At 29.3% G+C, this 9,354-nt stretch overlaps 1 long non-coding RNA gene across 1 annotated transcript; it reads right to left on the reverse strand.

Annotated features, from left to right (window-relative positions):
* Positions 1-2,963: 2,963 nt before the first annotated feature.
* LOC115886020 lies at positions 2,964-9,063 on the reverse strand. Its single transcript, XR_004050825.1, has 2 exons — positions 8,767-9,063; positions 2,964-3,267 (listed from the first exon to the last, which is right to left on the reverse strand). It is a non-coding gene; the product is annotated as an uncharacterized LOC115886020 (long non-coding RNA).
* Between the last annotated feature and the right edge of the window lie 291 nt (positions 9,064-9,354).

Raw genomic sequence — 9,354 nt, forward strand, 5'->3', positions numbered from 1 at the left:
CGCAAATAGATGTTTGACATAATTTGACACAAATTATAACCTATATATTGTGTCAAGAGTTTAACAGGCCTCAAAAATCTTAAGTCGGGTCATACGCTTTTCGGCTGTCCCAAGGAGAAACAGAAACACAGTATTTGCAATTTTTTTTGTAAATATAATTTTTATATAACATATACCGGATGCGTCTCAAAAGTGGCTCACCCCTATAACTTTTTTATTTTTTCAGATAAAAATACGAGATTTGGTATGTTAGTATATGATAAATCAGGATTGATTGACGTATTCAATCTATTTCAGCCACTTCCTTTTTCACCGGAAATTACTACAACTTTTGATTTTTAAATGGCACCCTCGGTATTTTTTTACTTTATTCGATAGAAAATGATACTCTTATAAAATGACATGTCATATGTCAACTTTTGACATTTTTGCTTAAAACAAAATCGTATTTTAAATTTCAATCTAGGCCATAGCTATGTTAAAAACATTAATTTTTAATCAAGGAGCCTTGGATATTAAGATTTGATCGTCTAATGTTTTTAGTATCATATCATGGCAGCCCAAATCGTTTTTTAAATCATATCTCACGAGGGTGGCTCATTACCATATTTGGAAAAAGCATTTTTTTACGAATAATTTGGTACCACACACTTGGTATTTCGAGTCAAATTGTCGTTATGAATCGCATGTTGCACTTTCAAATAAACCATATTCGAAAATGTCAAAAGTTGATATATGATAATATGTCATTCTATTCAGAGTGTCATTTTCAATCGAATAAAGTAATAAAATACCGAGTGTGCTATTTAAAAATCAAAAGTTGTAGTACCTAATTTCCGGTGAGACAGGAAGTGACCGAAAACAATTGAATACGTCAATCAATCTTAATATATATCATATACTGATATACCAAATCTCGATTTTTTATCTGAAAAAATAAAAAAGTTATAGGGGTATACTTGGTCATTATCTATCTATTGCAATCATAAAAATTTAGATTTACAACAAAATAACGGAGATACAGACTAAAAAAACAGTATTTTATATGTGATCGGTATAACAAAGCAACTTTTACTCACAAAAACATTTTTATCATATACAGGGTGGCCCATCGAAAACGTTCAGCAAGGCATAACGGCCAGGGTAGTTTTTTTTTCAGAAAATTCAAAAACACGTCAATTTTGTTTGTGAGGGGGACAACTTTTGCCCCAAAAATTATTGCAAAATCTTCAACCCTCTAAGCGGGGGTGTCATCCCCCAACTTTTTTCAAATGGGAAGAGGGTCAAGTGGTACCGCAATGAAAAGGGTTTTTTATTCTCTATACTTTCCCGCTTCGTTTTTGAAAATCGGTCGAGTCATTGAGAAAATATGAAGGATTGAAATTTGAAAAGTTTATTTAAACATTTATCAGAGTAAATGATAAGGATAAATTCCTTCAACCAATTTGCTGTTTTTTTTTATTATTTCTAGATGTTTACGTATTTTTTCACTTTCCACAAGGTTGAACGATCAGGTGCGGCAGTTGCTAGATAGCTGTTCTGTGACTTGTGCGTTGAAGTTCTTCTCAATATCGTTAAACTTTTTAACAATAATGGTGTACTCACTTGCAGAAAAAGTGGAAACAATCGAACTTTATTTTAAAAATAACGAATGTAGCAATCGGGTTCCGCAGATATTCAATGAATGTCATCCTGAAAAACACCTTTATGGCAAAATTGTTCGCAAAACTGGTTCCGTTATGAATAAAAAGAGGCAGAGGGAAAACCCTGTCGTAAATGAAGCTATGGAGGTATTCGTATTGGGCCAAGTTGTCATGGATAGTACGCTGAGTACAAGAAAATTAGCCAATGCAAAATTAGCCGGCGTGAATCGTACCAGTGTCCAAAGGATATTAAAAAAACACAAGTTCCACCCGTACAAAATTCAGTTGGTACAAGAACCCAACGAAGACGATTTTGATCGTCGCTTGCAATTTTGTGAAACTGTGAGTGAACGAGTGGCGAATGATAATAATTTCCTATTTAATGTGTGTTTTTCGGATGAGTGTACTTTCTTTTTGAACGGTGTAGTTAATCGGCATAGCTGTCGGTATTGGGCTTAGGGTTTTTTCACGAGGTGCACACACAAAACCCTCAGAAATTGAACGTGTGGGCTGGTATCTTTGGAAATTCTATTTTAGGTCAGTTTAACGATGTTGAGAAGAACTTCAACGCATAAGTCACAGAACAGCTATCTAGCAACTACCGTACCGGATCGTTCAACCTTGTGGCAATTGAAAAAATGCGTAAACATCTAGAAATAATAAGAAAAACCAGCAAATTGGTCGAAGGAATTTATCCTTATCATTTTTTTATAAATATTTAAATAATCTTCTCAAATTTCAATCCTTCATATTTTCTCAATGACTCGACCGATTTTCAAAAACGAGACCGGAAAATATAGAGAATAGAAAGCTCTTTTCATTGAGGTACCACTTGAACCCTCTTCCCATTTAAAAAAAAATTGGGGATGACACCCCCGCTTAGAGGGTTGAAGATTTTACAATCATTTTTGGGGCAAAAGTTGTCCCCCTCACAAACAAAATTGACGTGTTTTTGGATTTTTTGAAAAAAAAAATATCCTGGCCGTTATGCCTTGCGGAACGTTTTCGATGGGCCACCCTGTATTGTGTTTTTCCTTGGGACAGCCGATCTGCGTCCATGCATCGTTCATCGTTGCGTCACTCCAATAATATTGATCTGTCATTTTTGAAATAAACCAATAAAACTGGTTAAAAACAACAAAAGACAGCGCACGACGAATTATCCATAGTTTACTTAAAAAATATTAGAAACTTTTTTAGTGAAATAAATAGATTGGTATGAACGTCATCTGCATTTCTTCTGTCATCGTCTGTCGAAATCTTACCTAAGTAAAAAAACAGAGTATATTTTGTTTTAGAATAATTCTTAAAAACTTATAAATCTTTTATAACACTTATCTATTTATTGAATTATACATATATACATTTTACATGATTTCTTCACGTCAGTCACGTGGAAAAAACAGAAATTGAAAATTTTTCAGATTTTTTAATTTTTTTATAAAAACAGCAGTCTAAAATTTCATATTTGGTACATAGATCATTTCGAAACTATCTTGATTGATGGGGGGTGAATAGAAGGGTCGGTTGGGTCTATACAGCCAACGCTTGGTACATAAATACAGACACTGCAACAGTCATCTGCACCATCTGTTGGTAGTATATCTTTAACTTCCATATCATCCTACAAAAAAGAAAATATAAAATTAAAAAAAGTATATATTAAAAATTTTTATTATTATTAGCAAAAAGTAAGGTATGTGTGTTGTATCGCCCTCATATTTATAATATCATGTAAGTTAAAAAAAATAAACGTTAAAAAGAAGAATAAATAAATGTATCTAAAAACTTTTTAATGAACTTATTAGAAAAGATCAAATTTTTCATATTTAAAAGTTTCTACAAAATACTTTATCTATATACAGGGTTGTTCACCACATACGACACGGAGTATTGTAGCTAAACGATGAGATTTTTACAAATTGTAAGTTTGGGGTTCTTTGAAGGACTATTAGAGCTACAATTTAAAAATATTTTTACAAGATACAAAGTGTCCCAAATAAATAAAAAATATCAAAGTTGTATTTTTTTAAATGGAACACCCTGTATATTATTACATTTTTAGTTTCTACGATTAAAATAAAGGTAAATTTGATTAAGGTTTATTATACTTAAACCTTACCGTTTTTGAAATATTTTCAATTTTGTGAAATTGCAGTAAAAATTTTAAGCTTCATTTCTCCAAGGGTATCAATGTTTTTAATACTAAATATTTAATGAAGTTTATTTATTGATCAGTTATTGTGTTGCAATAATAAAATAATACTACCTTATACAGAGTGTCTAAAATTTATTTTAAATAATTATTAGCTTCAAACGGCAATATCTTCTTTAATTTAAATGGAATGCCCTGTATATTTTAGGAGAATCAGATGCACAATTAAATTGTCTATCAAATTGTATTATACCATTTTTTACCTATCCCTTCAAGTTTTCGTAGAAAATGCATTTTCTTATAATTTAGACCTCATTTATCAATATATCTATGGAATATTGACATTTTAGATTGTTTTTAAAGCAACAAATGTACAAAATGTACAGACTAGTAATATTATCGTTTTTAGCAAAACGATAATATTACTAGCCCATTTGTATGCAAAAAGAAAACTATTTAAATCTTTATAAAAGAGTATGCCATTAATGAAATACCGTATGATCGAATAAAAACGGCGTCCAGTTGGCTGGGAAATGACGATCGATGACATTTCCCATATAAATTTACATATAAAATGACAGCGATCTTCATTTCATAGCCATCGCTGACGCCGTTTTTATTCGATCATACGGTATAACACCATTATTTTCGCCCATATACTAATTAATGACATACTTAATTGTGTTCGTTAATAAATTATTATAAATAAATGTGGATTTTTGAGTCAGAAATCAATATAATAATAAGTTATCAAATTAAAGTCTTTGTTGTTATAAATAAGCATTTATTAAAAAATGAAATATCATTTTTAAGGTGTTACTTTTTATCACACTGTCTAATGCCCATACAAAATTCAGTTTTTTAGTATTTGGAGCAATTATTATTAATCAACGCAAACAGTCAGTTAATGTAGTTTAAATACTGGAATCATAATAATTGATCCTCTTTAAAAAATATTTAAACAGTTTTTTTATTTTTTAATGAAATAAACGAATTATATCGACAATATTAGTATCTGTACTCTTTAAAAATTTGGTATCTTTAAAAATAATCTAAAATGTCAATAGTCCATGGGTATATTGATAATAAGTTCTAAATTACAAGAAAATGCATTTTCTGCGGAAACTTAAAGAGATAGGTAAAAAATGGTATAATATAATCTGATAGACAATTAAATTGTGCATCTGATTCTCGTAAAATATACAGGATGTTCCATTTAAATTAAACAAGTTATTGCCGTTTGAAGCTAATAATTATTTAAAATAAATTTTTAGGCACTCTGTATAAGGTAGTATTATTTTTATTATTGCAACACAATAACTGATCAGTAAATAAACTTCAGTAAATATTTAGTATTAAAAACTTTGATACCCTTGGAGAAATGAAGCCTTAAAATTTTTACTGCAATTTCACAAAATTGAAAATATTTCAAAAACGGTAAGGTTTAAGTATAATAAATCTTAATCAAATTTACCTTTATTTTAATCGTAGAAACTAAAAATGTAATAATATACAGGGTGTTCCATTTAAAAAAATACAACTTTGATATTTTTTACTTATTTGAGACACTCTGTATCTTGTAAAATTATTTTTAAATTGTACCTCTAATAGTGCTTCATCGAACCCAAAACTTTCAATTTGTAAAAATCTCATCGTTTAGCTACAATACTCCGTGTCGTATGTGGTGAACAACCCTGTATAATATAAAAATCCCTATTATTATATACATATGTATATCGAGGGATAATATACAGGGTCCGGCAAAAGTTCGTCAGGCATCTGTAGCTCCTAGAATAAAAAACTTGGGAATTTTGTTTAAGTGCAAACATTCATTCATGATTTTATTTAAAAAAACACCCTGTATATTATAGCAATTTTGGTTTCCATTCAGATTATTTTACATAATCTTAAGATACGAGTAAATATATTTCGATAGTTTCAAAGATATTTAAAATTAAATAAAAAATATATACTTTTCACCCTTTCTTAAAAAAATTATTATTAAAAATACAACAATAGTCCTGAAATCAAAATTATGTTAGGTGTTTACTGTAAATAGTCTGTGCTATTTTGCTATAAATATGGTAAATTTACGATTACATACAGAATGTTCAAAATTTTACGCCAAACTTTCTAAAATATATATTTTTTTAAGTTTTTTTGAATGGAACACCCTGTATATTATTTTTTCAATAGATAGAGAATTAAAATTGAACACTTTTTGTATTTAAAGCATTTCAAAATTGTTAACGGTTTCACATACATTCAAGGTTTTATATTTCATATAGCATTTTCCACCGTAAATTTTTATCAAAGCCACTCAATGATTTTTCTCTCGTATTTACAGTTGAAAGTACCAAATGAAGTAATACTGCGTGTATCTGCGAAACCATCAAAAATTTTGAAATACATTAAATACAAAAAATGTTCATTTTTGAACTCCCCATCTGATAAAAAAAAATAATATACATGTGGTGTTCCATTTAAAAAAGAAAGAAAACTTATTTTATATTTAGAGTATGTTTGGCGTAGAAATTTGAACACCCTGTATTATTTAAGATTACGATATTTATATCAAAGTAAGTATAGACCATCTAAAATAAATACCTAATATAGTTTTGACTTCAGGACAGGGTTCTTGTATTTGTAATTATTTATTTAGGGAAGGTTAAAAAATATATTTTTTATTTATTTATTAATTTCACTGAAATTATCAAAATATATTTACTCATATCTTCGGATTATGAAAAGTAATCTGAAAAGAAGCCAAAAATGCATTAATATATAGAGTGTTCTATTTAAAAAGAATAATCCCGATCCACTCACACTTTTTTGAGCCACTCGTACATACTTTGTACGGTTTGTACTTTAACAAAATTCTCGTTTTTTATTCTAGTAGCAACAGATTCCCGACGCACTTCTGCCGAATCCTGTATATATAATAATAAAATTCTTGTTATTATATATCGAGAGATAATAAATGAAATCGTAATAAATAATATCCTTACAAGTTCAAGAAAACAAATAAGTACCAGAATGGTTGAAGAAATATTCGATAAACATCCTACCACTACTGATTGGCGAATATTGAAGAAGCGTCATTTGCAAATCATTTAAATATTCCAAACATCAAGAATTCTTGAACAGGGAAGAAAGAATTTTTGAAGACCGTCGCGTCGTTTTCAAATGATAAAGAAGGCACTTTTTTCTTGTTCTGGCCTTTTTATTTTAAGTATACTGGTTTTTGGAATATTTTAAAATATTTCTAAAATTATAGATTTCAATATGACAATAAAGTTTAATGGGGCTATTGTATCTGAACTGTATTTGACTGTTAGAAGTATCATATTGTTTAGAAGTTTCCGTAATAATAATTACGTCAAAATTTTTAGCTAAACTGCTAATATAACAATGTATACATTTAAAGTCGTTTTTTAAGTTAATTTTGGGTATCTAGATCTAAAATTATTAAAATCGCTAATTTGTTTCCATGTCAATATCCCTAACTTTTGAAAATCTCTTATACAGGGTGAGTCTTAAATAAGTGCAAATATTTTTAGGGGTAGCATATTTCGATCCCAGAAACACGATTATGGTTTTTTTTACAAACAAAAATTTGAAAATTCGGAATTTTTTTCAAAAATCTCTTTGTATTTTTTTAAATTTTTAGTTAAAAGACATAATTTCTTGATAATATGGCAACATAGGTAGTACATTTAATGTGCAAGAAAGAAATTCCAGAAAAGATCCAGAGGTTCTCAAAATTTAAACAAAAAATATTTTTTTGGAAATTTTCACTTATAATATCACAAGAGCTTAAATTATTTTCGGAAATTTTTTTGAGGGCACGAATATTTTGAAAATTATCCCGAGTCGAAGACGAGGGATAATTTTCCTAAAATATTTGTGCCCGAAAGAAAATTTCCAGGAATAATTTAAGCTTGCGTGGTATTCGGTAAGAAAATTTCACACCTAAATTTGAAAAAAAAATTAATCCAACATGACATTTTAAAATAATTTCAATTTGTTAAGTTGGCCAAGGTATTGATGTTTTTGACATATTATGTGTTTTGTCATTTTGTTTGCGATTCTGTCATTAAGCTATTACTAGTTTTAAAACGTCTGTACGTAGAGTAAGAAGTGTATAGCGAAATGTCGCGATTTGGAAAAGTAAACCAACAAGTCATTAAAGAAGAAATTGAAAATATAAAACCAGATAACACCCGAAAATCAAAATCAAGTGTATATCCATCATATTTCGTTAAATAGAAAAATACCAGCTTTAGTTAAATAAAGGCGGCAGAACTATATTTTTTAGAACATGGCAATTTCGAAGAAATTCATATGTAGGTATATCTAACATATTTCCTTAAATAAAAAATATTACCAACCATAGTTACATCAAATGCTAAAACTCAAATGGGTAATATTTCAATATATAGACATTGTAGTTCATTCACATTATGATTGTAGATCTTATGTTTACCTTTTCAACTGTCAAAAAATTTCCACTAAAGTTTCGTGGCGCCTCGAAAAAATTTCCGGAAATTTTTTAGTTGCCATGGTGACTAGTCAACATTAAAGCATGTTATTGGTTGAAAAGTAGAGGTGTGAAATTTTCAAAATAAAATACTTAACTCGGTTATTTTGGATTTATTTGAAAAACGGCAAAGAGAAAATATGTTTCTTTTATCGAGATCTAGCAGCCCTGAAAATATTTGCACTTATTTAAGACTCGCCCTGTATATGAATCCATTTTTATCACTCAAACACACTTCAAACACTAGATATCTTCAACGAGAATGTCACCTGTTCACGCACATTTATCATTTTGTCTTTTTTTTTCCTAGATGGCCTTCTGGTTTCTATACCGTTTTAGATGATCTAATCATTAGTTTCTTTGACAAAAAACTAACTAGGTATATAAAAGGATGCAAAATTAATAGAGACTGATTTGTTCAAACTTACCTCATTATTTTTAATATATAATTCCCTGTTCAATACATTGGACCAACAACTTTCGATTATTAAACAAACTGTCACTAAAGTAAAAGCAACTTTTTTACAACCCATTATTTCGGCGTTATTCTTTCAAAAATTCCAAATGCAAAAAACTGCATCTAGCTCAAGTCCGTTTCTTGCTGTACAACGTACCAACACTAAAATACTGGCAAATATAATAAAATTACGTATACTTGCGCCTCAATGTTGATCTAGTTAAGCAGAGTGGATTAACAGATTAGCTGACGATCGATTAGCTTACAATGCAAGATTTGTTTTTGGCATCATCGAACACGAGTTAGACAGAGATAGACTGTGGTTTTATTGGTGGGTAAAACCGTATCGTCGATGTATGCGTTACGGAGCGTGTTCATAACGAAAAATTCACAGAAGTGTTTTCAATTTTCCGATTAAGACAAAATGAATCGAAAATTTCTAATCCTCGTAAAATTGCACATGCATTAAACGTCAAATAAACTGGCTGCAACGTCATAATTTTCGGTTTTAACGTAACTTTTTTACCTTTTTTTTTAGCTAAAATCAAATCACTTTTCA

This window comes from Sitophilus oryzae, unplaced genomic scaffold (genome assembly GCF_002938485.1).
Source record: "Sitophilus oryzae breed Bouriz unplaced genomic scaffold, Soryzae_2.0 scaffold_466_pilon_pilon, whole genome shotgun sequence".
NCBI lineage: Eukaryota > Metazoa > Arthropoda > Insecta > Coleoptera > Curculionidae > Sitophilus > Sitophilus oryzae.